The sequence below is a fragment of the Phaenicophaeus curvirostris genome, chromosome 3 (genome assembly GCF_032191515.1).
Source record: "Phaenicophaeus curvirostris isolate KB17595 chromosome 3, BPBGC_Pcur_1.0, whole genome shotgun sequence".
In the NCBI taxonomy this organism is placed as follows: Eukaryota; Metazoa; Chordata; class Aves; order Cuculiformes; family Cuculidae; genus Phaenicophaeus; species Phaenicophaeus curvirostris.
The window spans coordinates 1,010,949-1,033,285 of record NC_091394.1 but is presented as its reverse complement, the minus strand read 5'-3'; positions in this window follow the sequence as shown (position 1 = coordinate 1,033,285).

The following is a 22,337-nucleotide window of genomic DNA, read 5'->3' as shown; positions in this document are numbered from 1 at the left end:
TGATTTACTACACAGGTCTGAGTACTTAGGGAAAAAACAGCTTTAAGCTATTGCATATATCCAGTTATTGGAAGAGATGCAGAAAATATTGAAGCTATGAAAACTGAAACTGAACTGTCAGAAAGGATCTAACGCATCTGCAGTTTATAAAGAAGTGGGTGGGGGGTGGAAATCCATATTCTATCAGGTAAGATCATTGCAGTGGTCCCGTTTTGTCCTAAAAAAACCCAAACACACAAAAAAAAAATCCCTTTATTATGTCTGTAGAGCTAATAGTACAAGCCATTGCATTTTGTGCAAACACAGGCTAGTACAGCAAGTTCAATGTTTGTTTAATACCCACATTTTTCAGAAGAGATGTCTGGACCACAAATCTTCATATGAACAGATGGCTAAATATTTCCAGGAGGGTCATGAAAAGCCTATACATCCAGGCATCACCAAGCAATCAATGTTTTTTTTTTTTCAGGATCGTGACAGATATAGAGCTCCTCCATTGGAGCAGATATTGCACCAGCACACCCCTCTGTGTGAGAGCACTTCTTGTCAGGTCTCAGCATGTTCAAAGCGCCAAGGGGCTCTTCCTCTGCCTTGACTGACCTAACGATCTGAAATAAGAAGGGTGGCCAGTTGGCCTGGGTTGGCCAGGGTGGCCTGAGGCAAATTGCCACTGGATGGTGAAGAACTGTTGTTGAATTTGGGAGATAATAATTTTCTGCTACGTCCAGGAGCTACTGGACTTAAGAATGCACGATGTGCTATGAGCACTGTGCAGTGTAAGAGCAAGGAAAAACATCATTGCTTCCCTCAGAAGTTAAAGTTCCTATAGTCATATTATAAAACATGAAGGCCACTCTTTGTACCACTGTCAATTTAATTAAAACATCCTTCATGAAGTCATCTGTTATGGAAATACCTTTCAAAAAAAATAGGAACACAATAGGCCTACTAAATATTCTTGGATTTTATTGGAATTAATATATAATTCAAAATTCAGTGGAAAGCTTTGTAAAACTTCCTGTATAATAGCAAAAAATGCCAATAATTTAATGACAGCAATCAGATCAGTAAGAGAACAAAAGTATGGATGCTCACAAATATCCATTGCTTAAAAGTTTTTTAGAGACAAGGCAAACTCCTTATGAGTAAAACACTCAGTAGTCTAAAGCACTTGTGTTTTTAAAAGCTGTGTCATCTTTACTACTCTGTGATTTTAAATTCTCCTGTGCCTGCAGACTTTTATTGGCCAATCTCTGTGAGCCCTCCAAAGGTGCACATTCATTTGTGTACAAAAAATGAGACTTACAAAGTATGAGGTGCAAGAAGGGGATGTATAAATCTGAAGGCATAGAAGATAACTTCTTACATGCAAGAGTGCAGCTACCATTGCTATTACAGGAAAAAATATTTGCCTCTCTGGGTTCCTCCAGCCTTGCAAATTAGAGAGTACAATAAGCTGTAATTTTTTCTTTGTGTGTGTTTTCCTTCATTTATTTTCTTATTTTGTTTTGGTTTGTTTTACATGAACTACAGTTTTCTTAATAGCTACCTATAACCTTGCTTTGATTGGTACTTTAAGTGAATGAACAAAAATTGAATATTCAGGAAAATTAGAAAAGCTTATATAACCTCAGTTATTTCTTCTTATTAGGCACTTATAGGTGGAATGCCTCATGTCACTCAAGTCTCCTGTCTTGCATGGGGAAAGGAACATACACATACACCACAAGATTCAGTCGTGAGGGTAGGTGTTTTCCACTAAGATGGCAGAGAGCTATGATCTGTCATCAGATTTTGGCATCTGTTGTTAAATTCCTGGGAGGTACTAGAGATTTTCTTCAGTTCCTCAAATCATGCTTGGGTGTAAGTCCTGTGTTCTTGAAATTGTCTATAATGGTCTGGTAAAAAGAGGAAACTGGTGGGGGGAAATCCATAAGTGAAATGTATCCATTCTCATTTAGCAGTCAGGCTTTGTTCTGCCTCCATTCATAAGAATTTTTCCTCAGAATAAAAAAAATATTGGTATCTGCCCTCTGCCTGACCCTTACCTCATGGTAGAAAAAAAAATCCAGCTCCTGAAGAGGCTTTGAGCTGTATCAGCCCTCCTGAAAGTCAATAAGCAGCTGCCAGCAGATATTGCAATTTCCAGAGCAATACGCCTTTTTCCATCTGTTTCACCCAGATACACATTAGACTCAAGGCAGCCTCCAGTAACAAGAAAACATGAATTCCAGCAAAACTAAAGCTTATATTCTTGATTAGAAAAATGGAAATGGAGAGAACATAATAAAAGGGCATGAAGAGCACAAGAGAACTCGGCACATACATAAATGTATATATATGTGTGTGTGTGTGTTTACAAATGTGTCAATAAACAGGTATTACATTAAACAACTTTTGGAACTTCCTCAGGCATATTTTGTCCAGTAAAATAAAATAATTCAGGCTAACAGTATTAGGTACTGAATGTGACTTCTTGTCTTTGTTTCATACACAGAAGCTTTATATCCCTTCAATACTGTAATGTTCTGTTTGTACTCTCCAATAGTCTTTGAATTTCCTTATAATTCAAGGTGACAAATCCTACTGTAGCTTTAGTGCATTCTTTGGAGACTATGAGAATAAAACAGTTTTACATTTACCAAGGAATGTTGCCTTACGCTATAACTAGAGGTTACATATGTTCTGTATATGCGTGCACAAAAATATCCTTATATATGTTCTGGATGTCAGTTTTACAACTCACATTTCTCTACTTTTTAGGAAGTTCGGTGAATCAAATTTTTGACTTAAATGTTCTCTCAGACACCAAAATCTACTATATGAAACTGCCCTTGGTAAACAAAACATTCAGTATATATGGAGAATACTGAAATGATACTTAAAGTAAAAAAAAAAAAAATTAAATATTCATTCCTATGTAGATATGTCACAGAATCACAGAATAATAGAATGGTTTGGGTTGGATTGGACATTAAAAATCATCTAGTTCCCACTAGCCATGGGCAGGGGCACCTCCCACTAGACCAGGCTGATCAAGACCCCATCCAGCCTGGCCTTGAACATTTCCAGGGATGGGACATCCACAACTTCCCTGGGCAGCCTGTTTCAGTGCCTCACCACCCTCATTGTGAAGAATATCTTCCTAGAGTCTAATCTAAATGTCCCCCTCTCCAACAGAAAACCATTCCTTCTCATCCTATTACTACTTGCCCTTGAAAAGAATCCCTCCTCAGCTTTCTTATAACCCCCCATCAGATACTAGAAATGCACTATAACATCTGCCCAGCGCCTCCCCTTCTCCAGGCTGAACAACCCCAACTCTCTCAGAGGTGCTCCAGCCCTCGATCATCCATGTGGCCCTCGTCTGGATCCATTCCAGCAGTTCCATATCCTTCTCACTTTGGGAATTCCAGAACTGGACAGAGTACTCCAGGTGGGGTCTCACGAGAACAGAATACAAGGGGAGAATCACCTCCCTCGCCCTGCTGGCCACCCTTCTTTTGATGCAGCACAGGATATCGTTGACCTTTTTGGACGTCAGTGCACATTGTCAACTAACATCAATCAGCACCCCCAAGTCCCCCATCCTGTACTGAAACCTCAGATTGCCCCAACCCACATGTAGGACCTTCACTTGGCCGTGTTGAACCTCATGAGGTTCACACGGGGCCACTTCTGCAGCTTGTAGAGTCATAAGAAAATTCATTACACCTAGGTCTTCCGTAATTAATCATACAAACTTGCCCATTTCTCATTAATACATGAGGGTCTACAGTAACATTTATCACCATACACTTCTGTAAATGTATAGGAACTTGCTGCTGAATTTTCTTTGTTCAGAGATAGTATCTCATCCTTTACACAGGATCCCCTGATACACAACAGAGATCTTCTCAGAACTTGATAACATTTCATCCATTTCCAAATACATCAGACTGGAATTAAACAAGCTGAGGTCTCCACAGTACATAATATTAACTATTTTGTTTAGCAGATTACTGAACCCCTCAGTTTTGCTAAAACAGACATGTAATGTGTATTCAAAGTGACACCATTCTGGGGACATGCCAGCTACACAGCTCAGATTACAGGGCAATGATTAGAGGTAATCCTTAACAGCAGATACTGCTGAGTCCTACATCCCATCCAGTATTTGCAGACACTTTAAAAAGCCTTACATTTAAAGTATCCTCATCTCATTGCACTTTGACTACTTCAGTTCTTAGGCTGTCTCTGTGTCTATACCTGTGCCTGAAAGGGAGTGGGGAACAAGTACGGGAGTTTGCTACCTCACACATTGCTTGGCCATTTAAAAATGCACCTTTCCTGAGTGGTTACTGGGAGTATGCAACAACTAGCACATCTATTTCTGGGAGTTTCTCATGTTTTCCGAACAGCCCCTACACTATGCATGTACTCACACCCAAATTAGGAATCACTGGACCTTCTCAAGGCTTTCTTTCTTTGCTTAAGCTTTGTAAACTATAATTATTAGTAGAAGGCATGCTGAAGCTCCTCCGATAAATATTTCCTTTCTTACTGTTCATATATATGATTTTATTGCCCCCCTCCCCTTATACCAGTGAGGTTTGATGCCACAACATCAACATCTGCATAACAAAGTTGTGCTCTCTACCACAAACTAAGCTTAGTTAACAACTGGGAAATGTGTAAGTCAGCAGGGTAATTAAAACGGAATAGAAGAAAAACAAAGTAGCTTAATCTGAGCTTATTTGATGTCCCTGCACATCAAATGGAATTCAAGAAGTACAATTAGAAACCAGTGTGTAATACATACTTTATCTTAAGATGCAAATCAGAGGAGAATTTGTACAAGTTTCAGGGCCAGTGGATTTACAAACAGCCTCAAGTCCGGTGAATCGTGGTTCCAGCACCTCCCTTGCCAGACTGCACAGCTGAGCATCTTCTAAAGGTTCAGTTCTGTTATAAAAGCCCAGTGGTGTCAAAGGGTTACATAAAATCAAAAAAGCAGAGCAAAGAATATTGATGATTCAAAGCTGACCTTAAAACATCAAACTGAAAAGTCTTGCAGTAAAGCTGTGCCAAAATGTGTTTCCTTTGTATCTGAGTTCTCCTTAATGTCATAAGCAAATGATGCTTGTCAAGGATGCAAGATACAGTCCAGGGAAGAGTATCACAGGAAAACAATTCCTTCATTTGACCTTCAGCTCCCCCTTATATTTCTGCAGGACTGGACCTTCTGCTTTTTTCTGGATATGCTGTTCATAAAGCCTTTGTGCAAACAGGAAGGGAGGCACAGAACATGTTTCCTTGTGTTTCTCCCTTTAAAACAAAAGTCTTTTTCTTTTTCTTTTTCATTTTGGCAGCATTACCAAAACCTGATAATTTTGGACTAAGTTCAGGTTTCTTTAATATCTAAGATACCTTTTGCTAGTAAACTTAAAACATATAGTAAGTTGGTGGCATATTAGGCTGCTTGATGATTTCAATCAAAGGTTAATAAGGACTGTGAACAGACACAGTGCTTACACGTATTTAAATAAAATACTTCAAGAAGAACTGTATTTTAAGTGAATTAGGACCCTTTTTAAAGCCTCTACCTCTTCTTCGGTGTAAGAGAGGCAAAACATCCCCTAACTATTTACAAGTCTGGATACATCCCAGTTTAGCTGAACTCATAGGTTTGGCTCACCTCTAGTTACTGCAGCAAGGCAGTGTAAATTGCACTGAGATGTAGCAATTTAAAAGAGTGTAAAAAATGGCCAAAATATTCTGTATTACCCATTAAACTGAAGAGTTAAGTTTCATCACATGAAAATACTGCTTACTTGCTTCTCATAATTGCAGCTGAGGTTTTATAATAAAGAGGTAATAGTTTCATCTAGGCAAGTATAATTTTCTTCTGTAGATTTCTGTCAGACAGTGAAACAGACCTAATGCACAACATCCAAAAGGGCAAACAGAAATATTGGTTATGGCTTATGTTTCTTTCTTGCATTGGCTTGAAGAAATTAAGTGTCACACTTCACAGTACCCCAAGAAAGACCATGTTATTACACCTTCAAATCATTTTCTGTGACCTTCTGAGATGGCATGTTTCAAGCTGCCTACCAGTCTGACCTAACTCAGCATACAAAATGCAATGCAATGAAATGAAATGCAATGCTTTTCACACTGTATATCATGTGTACCACAGACTAAGCAAAACGTTCATTTTTTTATTCTTTTTATGGGAAATTTGAAGTATATTTCAAGATTTCGTGCCCTGATATAGAAAAAGACCCTTGCATGGCATTACAGAATTCCTCAGTACAGGGTTTTCATATCTCCCTCTGAAACATCTGTTGTTGGCCACTCTAGGATTCCAGTCTAGATTGATGATTGGTCTAATATCGCGTGATGCTTTCTCTCTTTGAATCATGCTGATGGATTTACTCAAATGCAACTTTTTACCATGAGAGGAAATTTAGAGCATATTGGCTGTGGAACCCCAAGGTGAACATGTTTCATGCACTTTGGGGTACTGGATTGGAAGGGGGCATTTAATTTCAAATGACCTAGCTCTTTCTTTATGTCGTTTCTCTGGAAAACTCAGGAATTACTGAACTCTTGGGCATCCAGAGGTCTTTCATGCAGACTGGTCTTTTCACTTCAGTGCTCCACAAAATAATTGTCTTTTACGCTCCTACTCTCTCCATCTTTGGCCTTAGCATTATTTCATCTCTATCAGAGACTTCAGGGACATCAATCAGAAAGGTCACATCTAGACCTTCCTTCTGAAAGAGTGAATACAGTGAGGCACACACAGAACTAAAGGTGCAAGTCCTTTAAAATTACAGCGTGTTAGTCTGGGAATGCCAAGGAAAGTATTCTCAACCTTAAGCAGTTAGTTTTTCTTCCTAGGTTTACAGCATAGTCAGATACCTTCAGTAGTAAAGATTATATCCGATGCCCCCAGAGAAGCCCCTTCCTCCCCACCACTCAAACAGGGAGGCTGACAGTTCGCAGCTAAGTTGCTTCCTCGTTGCTCTAAGGTCATTCTATTTGAACAGTCTCCTGGTTGTTAAAATCCTAGTTTGAGATTAGAAAAGGGGAACAAAATAAAACATTAGGAATGGTATAAAGTAAAACCGGGTAGCTTGTGCACCACTTAGCTTCAGGGGGTGGTTTCCTTATCACTATATGTGTTTGGTTTTCCCTTGGCTTATGTATGCTTCTTCTTAGTCCATTTTAGATTGCATTTTTAATTCATCCAATTTTCTGTACATCTCAAATATTCTTTTTTATCCTAATGTCTGTGCAGTTATAAAAAGTGCATCATCAATATCTGGAAATAAACAGTTAGACATCCGTACTCTTAAACTCTCTCTGATTTATAAAGTGTTCCCTTTGCTAGTGTTTCTACTTCAGAAGGTGCCCTAGTTTTCAATACGCAAACAGAAAGTCTTGCTTAAAAGGTGCCATGAATAAGGCTTATAGCAGCTTCCACTATCATTCGTGTAATTTCCTGATAGTCACTCAAACAGTGCAAATCACGTTATGATTCTTGATTTCTGATTCTGAATGATCTCTTCCAAGTGTTATATTCAGTTTAATGTGCAGCACCCGCGAAAGCTCAGTACATAATGCAAATGTTCTGCACGTTGTCATTCCAGGGATGATTACTTCTTTGATCACACTATAGCTATGCCAACCTGTTAAAACCTGTTGTCAATAGGAATAAACTAGATCAAAGTGTTTGTCTTAGAATGACAGCACAAAGCAGCCTGAAATCAAGCCAGTATGTTTAGAAGACAAAGGAGCAAACAGTAAAAGGTTAACTTTGGTAATATGATAAAGTGCTGTTCTGGTAAAAATATGCAATTAGATTCAAATCTGGCTTTTCATTACAAAAAAAATGCCTATTCAGTGTAAATTTGCTGTATCCATAAACAGTAGGACACCCTGGTTATCAGGCAACCATTTTCTTCAGATATATTTTTCCTATCAAATTTAAAGCTACCTACAGAAATTCTTTATGCTGAATAAAAAATTAGCAGTCAGCTAATTTCTTACCAATTATAAAGCTTAAAAGTCTCTGTACAAAAATCAGTGTATGTCCTTCCAGCCCACAGTAAATTCACATATTGCATCTTGGAGAATTGAAAGCAACATCCTGGTGAAAATTTTTGTGATAAACTAAGATCTTGGTGTGCACTAAAAAAAAAATGAAAGGCCACAAGGACTGGCAGCAGCAACTGTTGAACCAACTATGATATGTCAAGATGGTTTTTCATGACCTGGGAAGGGATCTAAATTGTTCAGGTAGATTATTCCAACTGTGCAAAATCACTTCTAGAACATCTTGCAAATAAAAGATTAGCTGAATGCTAAATTTAAGCATTGTTCCTGTGGTCTGAGTGTGTGAATGGACAAGTGTACATAAAAGAGCTCTTTCATGGACTTCACTCTGCATCTGGAAGTCCCTGCCCCTCTGCTGAGAACAGCCAACTGGCCTTGTTTAATCCTAATAAGGATTTACTCATAACTGGGAGTTATTGGGATACTTTATGGGGTCATTAAGTAGTGTTTTGAACTAATCAAACTGACTTATCCAGTCTCATTGCAGTTTATCTTTAGCCCATGACTTGTTAGTTTCTGATCTGGGTTGAAAGCCAATGACTTCTTCAACTATTCTTGCTTTGTCACAGGTTTGTCTGGTCATAATCTACTGCTGGTGACTCTGTTTTCCCTTCTAGCATTTACATCTATTTATTCTCTTCTTTGTTGGGATTCTTCTTTCTAAATTCATGGGCTGAGGATACTGTCTGTCATGACATTAAACCCCAAATCATTTTGTTTTTTTAAGATTCTATTAACTGCTCTGCTTTCTCAAACAAAAGTGCTCTGCTAAGTTCTGTGGATTCTGGTATTGTTATATTCACTTGAAACCCCCTACTTTTAGATATCCTATCCTATCCTATCCTATCCTATCCTATCCTATCCTATCCTATCCTATCCTATCCTATCCTATCCTATCCTATCCTATCCTATCCTATCCTATCCTATCATTTCTATTAAGGAAAAAGTAACACTTTTTGGATTTCTTTTGTTCCTAATACAGTTAAAAATCTCTTTCACGTAGTAGGTTGCAAGCTTTTCCTTTTGTCTTTTTGCCTCTTTATCAGCTTTCTACCATTCTTAGTTTCCAATTTATATTCACTGTTAATAGAAGCACTATTTTTCTATTTGTTGTATAACATACTTATCTGAATATAAACTGATTCTGATCAAAAAGCAAACTAGACTTATAGTTGACTTTAGGAGAATAATGCATGGATCCTGGATATATGATAAACCCCATCTCCTGTTTTTTCACGTTACTCTTTCAGTACTTTTAATCACCAAGTAATCAGGCAGAGTTTTGTTCCACTCTCTCTTTCCGAGCTGGAGGCTCAGCCACAGAACTACAGCTCTCACTGTGCTCCTTCCATGCAGTTCTCTGCTTTTCACCTTTATTTTCCCACTTCAGGGTGAGTTGGATTATAACTGAGACATGTTGGAGTTCTGCAGCAGTCTCCACACCACAAAGAGCTGTACCGGTGGATGAACACTGAGCAAGATTCCCTTTTTGTTTGTGACTTCTTTCTCAAAACAGCAAATTTGAGAAGATCTAGTGAAATATTTTTAACCAATTCAAATTTATCATTCACATTTTTACTGGCAACTAATTTTGTACTTCACAGTCTGTGACATTTACTAATTAACATTTTCAGCTTACATACAGATTTGTGTAAAGAGCTTAATTGTTCATGAAGCATAAGAAGCCCTGGTTGCTCATACCCATACATACATACATCTATTGATTATCTTACGTATCAATAATTTCTTTGTCCAGATGAGCTTTATGTTTATATGCAACACTTTTTAATTTATTTAATAGCTTCTCTAGTAACACCAATAATGTTCAGGAAGCTCTGCAGGGTAAGAATGCAACTGTCTGCCACTCAGGTTATGCTTGTTAATGGAAATATCTAATGTAAATATAAGGCACAGGTACTTAAGGAGCTAATGATCCTGTTCTCAAGTGGAACACCACGGTTTGTAGCTGTGGCTGACAACTATCCTATCTATCTTGATTATTTTTTTGCAAACATTCAGGCATTCAAGAATCATTTAGCAATTTAGAGATAGTTGCACTTTAAGGCACATAAGTTCTTTTCACCTTTTACTCAACTATTTTTTTCCTTCTAATGTACATTCATTCCATGGGATGATCTAACTAGGTCCATCGTTCTACTAACTTCCACTAAAGGCAAAACTATCTTCATATTGATGGGTTTCTTTATCAGAAAGTTTTACTGGGCTGGCATTCCCTACTGTCTTTTTTTACACAAGTTTTGCAAAGAACTGTAAAAGAATACTTTAAAAATAAAGAACAATTTAGTAAGTAACATTAGAAACAATAATTGTTTACAAAAGTCTCTTTAGTAAATAACACAGGATGAGTTCCCTCCAAACAGTCAGCTATAGAAACATTTGTACAAATTTTTACCTCTTCAGAAAAAGAAGACATTTTGATATAACAGCAAATAATTACTGGAAAACTCATGGCAGTCAAATGACAACAAAATACAAGCAGTAATCATAGAACAAAGATGTCATGTATTTCACTGTCTCAGGCTGGTTCTTCTCTTACAAAAGAGCCCAAATTTTATCTTTTAAATAATTAGAAATATTTTGAAATGGGGAAATTTCTTGAACTCAGCAAATTTTGGTATCAGAAAATAACATAGATCTGGAAAAGCTAAGAATCTATAATTCAGCTGATAATGTTTTGGATAGATTATTTTGATCAATTGTCTATTTTTATCATTGTTACACCCAGGAATTACTGATTTTCAATAGATTATTTAAATTTTGAAAATTCTTAATTTTAAAGATAACTTAAAACTTTGAGATTTTGCATATACAGATCCAGAGATTACTTTTCATTCCTAGTTTTGATAATAACTTTGCATTTTTCACATGATGCTGCAAAACTGCTAGAAATATTCTTCTGACTAGAATGGCCCTCCTGGGATGTGTGGGGAACTTAGGAACATACATCTTAGGACCTCAATTTAGTAGAGAATTCTTACAAAACCAAAAACACTGACTTATATGAGTGTTTCTATGGCATTCAGGGGGGTTAGTCGCAGTTGAAGTCTGTGCTTCTCTGTTCTGCTGGCTTAAGTTCCAGATATAGTAAAATGATGCTTTAAGTTCAGGCTTGAACACAGAGTAGAACATAATATCACTTAGATAAGTGTTTTGGGGGAAAAAAAAGAGGGGGGAAATAACTGAGAAGGGAGCCATCTGCTAAGCACTTCAAAAAGTTAGTCTAACAGAGAAGTTAGGCTGTCCCTTCCCCAGAACACATGTAATATAAATAAGCAAGACAGAAAACTATTGAAAAAGACTCACACAAGCTGAATGAACAGACATAGCTGGCAAGCACTATGCAGTACAATGTTAAAAAAAGCTTAATTTTCTTTTTGTGTTATTGTGGATGTTGTTTATCAGGCTAGCAAAGGAGAGAGGTCGAAGAAAAGAAGGGGTACAACAAGAAAAAAGGAGGAAGAAGGTAAGTAACAAGAATGTAGAGACAGAATTTGGCTGATTTGCAGAGAAAGACAGTAAAATCAGCACAGAAAAGTGAGCATGCAGCAGAAGAACTGTGGAAATATGTTAGCTGTTACTAATTCTTCCATTTCCAATTCATCTGCTTGACAGTTTTTTTCTGTTCTATCCCTCAAGGTTGCGAAACTAAAGAAAGAAAAGAGAAATGCATAAAAGCACGTAACTAGAAAACAGCTAACTCTTGCACAGTTCTGCAACTAGGAGTGCTTGACTTTCACATTACCTGGGACTCCTCCAGGACAAAAACTGTCCAGCCTGCACCTAGGGTTGCTTCTTTCTTCATGTTTCTTTTTCCTCATAATTCCTGCAGAGGGGAAAAAGGGAAAAAAATAAAAGAAAACAAGAAAAAAAAATTAATTAGATATGTCTAATTAAACTCAAATGCATAGACTTTTATTTTAAAACTATTTACTGGGGGAGGGGGCAATAATCTCCAATGAAATATTGCAATGAAAAACACTGTTTCTAAATTAGACACTCCTAAATACTATAGATGAAGGGAAGAGACTGAAGAAAGCAGGTACCTATTTATATTTGTGCAAAGTCAACAGGAGGAATTTAATCAAATATAATTTGATCCAAACATTATTTAAACTTAAAAACTTAAAAATTTAAACTACTCTCTGCACTTCTGGGGCAACTATATTTTTACTAAGAAAGATGTTCCATGTTTTTTTCACTTGAGTGCTGAATCAGTGACTAATGAACGGACTGTGTTTCCTTCAGATTTGCCTGATCAAATATTGTTAATTTACAAGAGCTGCAGGTAAAGTTTTGTTTTCTTGAATACAGTAGAAAGCAAGCAAAATGGTAATTTTCCTAATCAGCAATCTCTTGTATGCCTCTACAATAAATTCAGTACTTGAGAAATTGCCTCTGTCTCCCTTCAAAATCACTTCATAATTCTGCCTCCTGCCTTTCCCAAACTTATTCACATATTTCAATAAAACATGCTTTTAATGATTTGATTTTATCTGAGTTATGCCTGCATAGGCCTGGCCGTTTGGTTTAATGCCTCCAGTGTCAATCCTTTACCACCTACAGATATTTCATTAAAGGTGCTTAATCAGTTCTGTCTTCAGCCCCAAAAAGAGCAAGTGAGTGGAACACGTACTCGCAGTAACAAGTTCTGTGATTCTTTCAGGACAAATGACTTTTCTAGGCAGCAGTGATATAATCTGTGGCAGACACTATGACCAAAAAGCAGACAGATATTCACTCGTTCAGTTCTATCACATGAACATCACACTATATCCACTTTTCTTCCAAATACTTTTGAATCAGTGCCTCCAATCATCATAGTCTAAATCAGTGCCTATATTCATCAGTCTTTTATAGTTTTCTGTTTGTTAAGAAATGTTCAAGTTCTCTATAACTTTTTTCAAACTTTTTTCTTGTTCTTAAAAAAGGAAAAAACAACAAAATGCACTGTTGCTCTGAAAACAAGCCCAGGTGGATGTGAAGAGGGCTGTCTGCTTCTTACCTGCCAATGAAGGATTCCTAATTGGACAAACTGCTGCAACAAAAGTCCAGTTGGGAAAAAGCAATAATGATGCCTTAGAATTAAGTTACTCTCACAGTTTTCATTATAAACCCATTTGAAGATAAAGGTATTTCAAATTGTGTGGTACTTGGGGATAGGGTTTAGTGGTGGACTCAAAGTGTCTGGTTAACGGTCAGACTCGATAATGTTAAGGGTCTTCTCCACCCTAAATTATTCTATGATTCTATGACCATGAAGACCATAAAAATGCTACCATCACAGAAATCTTTTCATATACTTTTAATACACTTCATATACTTCAATAACAAATAACAATGAATGTAGCTGAGGAATGTGGTTATTACTAAACACTTTCTATATTCATGAATATTAGGTTAAAGCAGAAATTAAAACCGCTGCACAGAATACAGTATATAAATAAAATATAAGCCCATATGTCCTGCAGTATAGTGGGAAGAAGTAAGTTATTTTTTGAATGGTTAAACAAATAGACTTTGCAAAGCAGCAAAGGCAGCTAATAGATGCTGTTGGAAGGTACTAATAAGAACCAAACTTGACAATGGCACATTACCCTTTCCTACCTCTTATGTGAGTGTTTCAGTCTAAGCTTATTCTAGTTAAAACAGAAGCCTGCATCTCTGATCTGCTTTACAAACATGAAGATAAATTTAAAATGTTTTAGGAACAGAAAGTGCAAGTAATGTCCAAACATGTTTTCCCAGAAATTGTCAAAGCTGTATTTGCTCCATTCTCATGTTCTGATGTCTGATTTTCAGGCAGTACTTTTTTTCCTTCCAAGTCATTTGTTCTAAACTGGTTTCATTTCCTCAAAGGCTTCCCAAGTGGCAACATTTTCCTAAGCTAGGAATTAACTCTTCAGCACTCGGTGTAGGCTTTCTTCTGGGATTATTGCTGGGGGTAGAGGAGAGATTTCATGTTTGGCTCAACCAAGCAGAACTAACAGCTCTTCTTGGTGAGTCAAAAATACAAAGGTGGGAAAAACATATTCCAGCACTTTTCTTCTCTTTTCTGTGTCAGTAGCATTGCCAGAATGACCTGAGTCAATTTTGGACACCTTTGTATTCAAAAAGTATTCATACCTAGAACACATTCCATTGCCTTTCCTTTGGGAAACAGATCCTGAGCCTTGGGATCTTAGTGCTACTAGTCTCTGAAACAATACTTGGTCCTGGATCTGTTACATAAAACCAGCAGAACTGGAAAAGACTAATGGCTCTATTTGAGCAGCAGGTCTTCATCGTACCGATGACATCCTGCTGTCTGTGTTTGAGCACCAGAGGGTTAGCCTGGAGAGTTTCAGAGCTGCCAGCACAGTTGGACTGTGCGTGGGTGTTGGAATAATTGAGGCTTGAGAGGATCTTTTCGCTCACACACCAACCAAGTCTCGTTCATCTGGAGTGACAGTCGGGCATTGGCCCCTGCTGTCTCTGCTTCTGCCACCTAAAATGTTGCTTCTAAACAAGGCTGCAAATTGTGAGCAAGGCTTCCTCCTCCTTGTCCTGAAGAGCGTTGCCTGAGCTGAGCAGGGCAAGGCAGGTGGGAAAGGCTCCATCCCCATCCCAGATCAGCAATATTTTCTTCAGTTGCAGTATGAGAAAGACAGTACTAGACAAACTGTGAAGGATCTAAGGGAGAAACAGAATTAATAGGAGAGAAATAGATGGGTGGGTAGATAGATTTCATGGTGGGGGTACTGGAGAGAGCAGAAAATGAACTGGAAATAATATGGACAATATTTTCCTGGCCTATATTCATTAAATCTTTAATGAAAGCATTGCAGTTTTGGTGAATATCTCTAGTAAATGTTCTTATCAGTTGGTGAAATATTCTGATCTTTCTACTGTTCTTTCCCAATAAGAGTTCTGAACTTCAAACAAAATATTTTATTCCGCAATTTGGGGAGGATGGACAGATTGCAATGAACATTGGTAATTTCCAACATAACAGGAATTCCCAGTTCCAGCCAGTGGTAGCTGGTGGCGTACAGGGGATTGCACTGTGTCGGCAGGCAGAGGAAGGTTAGCATCTTATTTTAAAGTAATTCTGACCTTCATCCGCAGTGGTTCTTTGTCTGACTAGTTGTGCCTGTGGACACAGTGCTGGGTAAGTCATTCTTTTTCAGCTGCAATATTGCAAGAGGTGCTCAGAAAGAGAAATATCCTTCAGAGAGCACTAATGTACTGCTGTGTCTTAGCAGGAGGAAATTTCTTCCCTGTTCTCATGCACACTGCAGCCTGGGAGAAATGGAGTACTCTCCAGTTTCCCACGTGCCCCGGTGACCCCATAACTCACAGCTCCATTCAGAGCCTGCTAAGTGCTCCTGCTCAGAAAAACAGTGTGTGTGGGGCATGTGGAGGTCCCCAAGAATCTTAACAGCTTCCCTGCGGCAGTGTCCTGCCTCGATTAAAGTGAATAGAAAAAGAATATTCTTCAAAATGTGTTCTGTGCCTTATGCTAGAGTATATAAATTATGACAATTACGTGTCTCTCTGGATGAACGTGAAGCCGGAGCAGTAGTAATGAATGGAGTTCTAGATTATACACATTTAGCCTTTGTCCATAATAAAGCTCTGGCTAGCGAGTCAATTTAAAGCAGGTCTATGGGGACACTGCGAAATAAAAAGCTTTCATTACACCATAAAAATCCCAGCAAAAAGCAGAGAAATAAAGTAAATCTGCTGTGGGTGTTAGTGCCATTAGAACATTATCCAAGGAAATTAGGAACATTCCTGAGGAAAATCATGAGACCAAGAGAAATCCACCACAAAATTAACAGTACACATTTCAACCACTGTGACCAGGCTTATTGCCTTTTATGTCCTGAGCTCAGAAAAACTGTCAGCAGCCACAAAACACCTGGAGTTTAGATTAGTATGTGTTAAATTCTATTTATGTACTTGTAAAACAATGTTACATTGCTATTGGTCTTTAAAGAATCTCCTGTCTCAGAAGTTTCCCATACTTACTTACTGTATTAAAAAGAAAACCTTTTACATTCAAGTCTGTGAGTGCTTTCTATATACCTAAGAAGTACCTCTGTTTTTAAAAATAGATTCTCCTAAGGCATAATTAGAGGAGGACAGAGGCTCTTCTTTAAATACCATATTCATTTTCAAAGTTGAGTTTAAAAATGTTGATTTTAAAAATGTTGATTTTTGTCCATTATTTTGCACAGGCCCCTGGAAGAAATTTGAAATACACCTTTTATCTGTTCCCCTCCACCAAGGCAATACAGCCTGACTGCTTCTGGCAGTTACTTGTTCAGCCTCCTTTTCTTTGAGAGAGGATAAGTTGTGAGGCATTCTGCTGACATGTAATTAAAAAACCTCAACAACTTCTATTGCAACAGATATGAAGTCAACTCTCATTCGTTCCAAAGCATAATTTTGAATCAGAATCCCTTCTTAATTAAAACAAACTTTTATTTAATATATTAATAAACTAAGCATATAACTAAACATACTAATATATTATATTAGTATTTAAAATTATTGAGGTTTCTTCTCACTCAATTTCATATTACCTGTGTTAGTAGCATTTAAAAGGAACGTTAACAACTTTCCTGAGCGCATTGAAGACACATTTTTACAGAAGTCCAAGTTACTGTGGACTTGTCAGATTTCATGACTTCACTGTCACGTCAAAACATTGTTCGTCTAAAATAAAGTTAATTTACTTTCTTATAGCAGACATTTATAGAAGTTTGTGTGTGTGTATTAAATACTTATTTAATATATATAAATCTCTTGTTTAATACTTTTTCCAATGAATAAGATGTAGACATGTGTTTGCCTGATAGAATTCAACTGTCTGAAGATTCAGTATGTAAAGCACAATCAATTGATTTATTCATTCCTGTGACTCAAAACCAAGTCGTTTCCATTTAAGGTTTACAGTATTGCACATGGGTTTTTCTTTAAATTAATGAACAATTACCCAGTGTTTTTTTTTTAACAGTGTCATTTATTGCATCTGTTTATATGTGTTACATATAGTGTAGCTTTTGAGACCAGTTACGCGCCTTTTCCGATCACGGATTTACCATGACAGTCCATACTTGAATATATTTAGACAAAGTTAGCTTCATAAGAAACCGAACATGGTTTTGTTTATAAAAAATTAGGATTTGTGTGAATCTTCAGTCTTTTTCCCCAATGGGGTGTCCTTTAATTAGAGCTGTTGTAGAATATGGTCTTGGTTTTTTGAGCTTCTGGGACAGGGAGAGCATATGGAAAAATTTCTCACTTACATTAGTTGTAACACTCTTTCATCATGTTCACTTCCATATCCTTGACACCCTTTCAATGCACAGCTTCTTAGTATTCACTTTCAGAGGTGGAGCACAATAGTCGAGGCAGTTTTAAAGTATACTATTGAATTTTACTGAATATACTTTCGTCTTGCTTACACTTGCAGCTAAACTTCTCAGCACCACTTCACCCACCTGTTTCTGGCCTACAGTATTAATAATAGGTTGTTTTACCTGTAAAGGCACAAGATAAAAAAAAAAACCAAATTCCCCAACAGAAAAGCCTCAACACCGATTAACACAGAAATCAGTCTCTCAGTGCAGGGCACAACATGAACAGACAGACTAGAAACAGTTCCTCAGGGTTTCTTGGCACGTACCACACTGTAGAGCATGAAGTTATTGATACTGGTTTCCCTTAGGAGGAGATATAAATTATTTGATTGTAATTGTATGGTGAATATCATGAGCACCAGTGCTGTAGCCTACTACTGTCAAAACCAAGCAATAGTGAACAAAAACTGATCAGCTCTTCAGCTGACAAAAATCGTGACAGAAGTGCTGGTTTAGTGCAGGTACAGCAGCCACTCCAAACTTTTTAATAAACAGCAATTACCTCAAATTGCTCCAAACTATTATTTTTCCTTAAATCAAAGCTAAACCTGAAACAGTGTTTTGAAGTGTTTGAATATGAACCCAAAACAAAACCAGAAGTCTTCACTTGTCGTTCCACTGAAATCAGAGCAGTATTGAAAAATACACCCCTTGTGGTGTATATGTGAATTTATTTAAATGTTAAAATATCTTACTGCAAATGAATCCTTCCACTGCAGTGTTTCTTACAGTGTTTAAGTCAGATTTATCTTCCTTTTGAAGTATACCCTTCCTATTAACATTTTCTCTGGGGCTATAGGTCTGCATGTAAGACAAATATAGCTAATAATAATTATAGCCATATTTGCTCACTGGCTAACAGGCTTGGCAAAAACAAACTTCATCCAACATTTTCATATTTGTAGACCCCAAAGATTATTATTGCTATTTATTCATGTTCCTAATTAAGAAATTTGAAATTAAGGGCAATGTTCGTCTTTAGATATAATTAAAGCGGTATTTCACGGAATAGTGCCTGAATTTCCTTATCTCACTCTGTGCCAATTAACTTGGCCCAATTTGCTTGCTAAAGTGGCTGGGCCAATTTAATTAACCTGACTTCACTCTCTGATTCTGTATCTGAGTATTACAGAGTTGGTGTTTAGCTCCATGGAGTGACCATAATGAATCAGTATGTATTTGGAGAGTAATTGCTTTAGTAATGAGAAAGGACAAAACAACAGTCCACATCATTATGTAATTTTTTAAGCAGACTTTCTTGTGTGAGGTCAGGTGAATAAAAGAGCCCATAGTCTCATTGCATTGTTAGGTCTCAGGAGTATGTATGAAAAACCCTAAGAGGGAAGAAAACTAACACAGGGAAGCAGAGTTACACAGTGACAGGTGTAATAGTTCATAAAACTAAATCAAGATTTTAAAAAAAATCTATAAACCATTGAAAAAGATGCTTAACACTTTGAGTTAATAAAATCAGCAATTTTTTTAGCATTACAAACTATTCCAAGAGTGGAAAAAATCATCCACAAAATTCCTTGAACAGGAATCCTTAGCATTTATTTAGTTTCTTTCATCTTCTAAGTGCTTTATAAATATTTAATTCTGACCAAAATTATCGTGACATGAATTACTGATATTATTGTTGTTATTATTAATAACCTATTCATATGTTTACTCTATTTTTTCCAAAAGGCAAAATTGAGGAATGTAATTGAATATTTTGTAAGAGATTTGTGATATAAATTTAGCTTCGCACAGGTAAGATGATCTACCTGGAGAAAAAGAGAGATGTTATTTCCATATCTTCCTTATCATATGGGGCATGCTAACATCTTCTGGACTCTATTGCCCTACCGCCAGTGGGTGTAAGCCAAAGAAAGGCAAGGAAGTGAGAGTATCACATTACTCAAATAAGAAATACAGGCAGAGGATGACCTTCTCAGCATAAAGGCTAAAGTTTCTTGATGTAAATCAATATAATCCGGATTTACATTTGTCTTAGCAAGTGCATAGAAGATATTTTTTTCACAAGTATTCTCTAAATATATAATTTGTTGATTTGCATCATTTATGGTTAGCAGCAGTCAAGGAAATTACCATTTGTTTTGTTTTCTTTTCCAAATACAACAGGTAATTTTATTTTTTTTGTATCACCAGACATGAAAAAAATCAGTTGAAATCACAAAGGAATATCAAAGTTATTGATCAACTCATACTGTGACCTTACGTCCATCTTGCATATGTGAAACGTCTACTGTGGAAACACCATTCAGAGCTGTAAATAACAAATACTTCTTGTTCATTTGCAAATAAACATATACTTTTACAAGTAAATATTTCAAACCAGACTGTCAGATCTATGGTTGACTTGACAGTATTAGGGAAGACACAAAGCAACAATTCATGCAAAGATGAAAAGGATCGTGAGGAGTGGAAAGAAGCAAAATAGATTTTGTCTTTATGAACAAAGCAGTGCTTTTCAAGCCTAAAGATTAACAAAATTATTTTACAAAGAGCATGCACGCAACCAAGGCCAACAGCGATCAAAAATAATCTGCTCAGTCATGCAAAACTAAAAAATATTATTTTCCAATGCTAATTTTCCAAATATGAAACTGCCTGAAGATATTTTTTTTTTAATTTCAGACTGGAACAGAGGTAAAGAATTGCCTGTGCTCCTCCACACACAACTGTCTTCAAAGTAAATTAATCCAACAAAATCTTCCATGGTTCTGCAAAATATCCAGATCTTCTCACGAGAGTTCGTTTGTTCCCAGTTTTCCACAGCTTCAAAAACCTGGTACAGAAAGGCTTTTACAGGGTTGATCTAAAATAGTTACTTTTTGCCTTTGGCTATTTTGCCTTACATCTTGCTTTAGGTGTTCTGTGCTGCTGTGGAACGCTGCTGTAGAAATAGGTAATATTTTCAACAAAAGTTTTGCATAACTAGACAGACAGCGAGGCTGAGGGACCAAAGTTTGAACTAACAGCTGTGCCCAACTGAAAACTATATCCCGTATTTAGGATTAGAGTCACTTAAGAGGAAATACTTCATTAACCTTTTTCAAGCCAGGAACCGTGGCAGAACTACTGTTGTGAGCATATTAAACTGGATTTTCCCTATAATACTAACATACCAAATCCATAATCTTTCGGCATTCCTCAGGAGGTGCATTGTACAAACTTGCAAATATTCAGTTTTCACCAGTCTCCTATCACCTTAGCAATCCCTGCCTTCCAAAGTGCCACTTTTTTATACACAATCACCTCAGTAAATTTATTGGGATTTCACAAGGAGTCTGACTCAGTAGATTGTGGCATTTGTTAAATATTTGCCTCTGGGAAGTTAGAGGGGCAAAAACTCAGGCTATATTAGAGCATGTGGCATTTGAAAGATTTTTTTAATCCATTTTTCCTCAAAGTACAGAATTAGTACTGTGCAAGTTCTTCAGCAGAATCAGAATGTTGATGATATTGACAGTGTTTCAACAGATGGACTAGTATTTGAACATTAAAATGCAGTTTTTCCAGAGAGATGTGAAATATATATAATTTTGATCATGGCTGCTCTTTTTTCTTTTTTTGCATTTCCTGATACTGGGTTCTTATAAGAGTAGTAATGCTCCAACACAGATTGTCTGACTTACCCCTCTGTATTGGTCTTCAGGTCAGAATTCAGACTAAAGCGTGGTGGGTAATTGTTAATGATTGGTTTCTTTAACTGCTGTGTGGTTATGTGTAGGAATTCCACTTTGCAGATTGTGATTTTCCTTGGAAGGCTCCTCCACCTCATCTCTCCCAGTCTTCCAGTCCAGGACTATTGTCATGAAGGATTCCAAGTCATACATTGATCTGGAATGACTTAATTGCATACTCTGGTGTTTAAAACACATCTCTTGCCTACAAGAAAACTGCATGTGAGTCTGTCCATGACATTCGAAGGCAAAGTTCCCATTTGCTTCAGCTCTGCAAAATCAATCCTCCTGTTCCTCTTGTCCTAGTAACTACTGGAGCAATGCGTTTTGGACTAGACTATTGAGCTATTCACACAGGACTGAGCCCCAAAGCTCAGTCTCATAATTGTTTCATTATATTTATAGATATATTAGACCCCAGGACTGGAGTTCACTGGTATTACAATAATAGCCTGTCTTGGTTTTGTGGATTTCTTTTCTTTGACACAACATCATTACTTCCAAATTTTGGCTGGCACTGAATTTAGATATGCTTTGTGTGCAATTTTCAGTCCTAAGAGCATGTACCTCCACATTTTTTTACTGTGAATCTGAATTCTGTCTTGTGCTTTTTCTTTTTTAAAGGATACATTTTCATGTGAATGTCATCATTCTTCAGCTTGGGGGAACTGTTTGGTTTTTTCAAAGTATGAAACTTAAAGAAAAATTCTAGCAATAATGAATTTATGAAAAAATGGAAAAAGAATTTATTTTGTATTTCAGTTTATCAACTCTACTAGTAGGATTTCTTTAGCTTCCCCTGCATCCATCTAAAATCACAAGATAAGCACAGAGGTGGTGAAGCTCTGCCGTCTTGAGACTAGTTTACTATCACACATAGAGAGAAGGATACGACATAAAAAGTAATATACACCTGCTTCCAGAGTGAGCGTGCCCTTTACATTTACTTTTATGGCCACAACAGTATGTATCTGTTTTAAGACACTTTAGCATCCCAACCATTTATATTCTTATAACATATTCTCACTGGAGCACTGAGAAATTTGAAGCAGCTGAACAGAAGATATAATGTCCAAGTAACATTATCCATTTCTGGTGGCTTGTTAGTAAC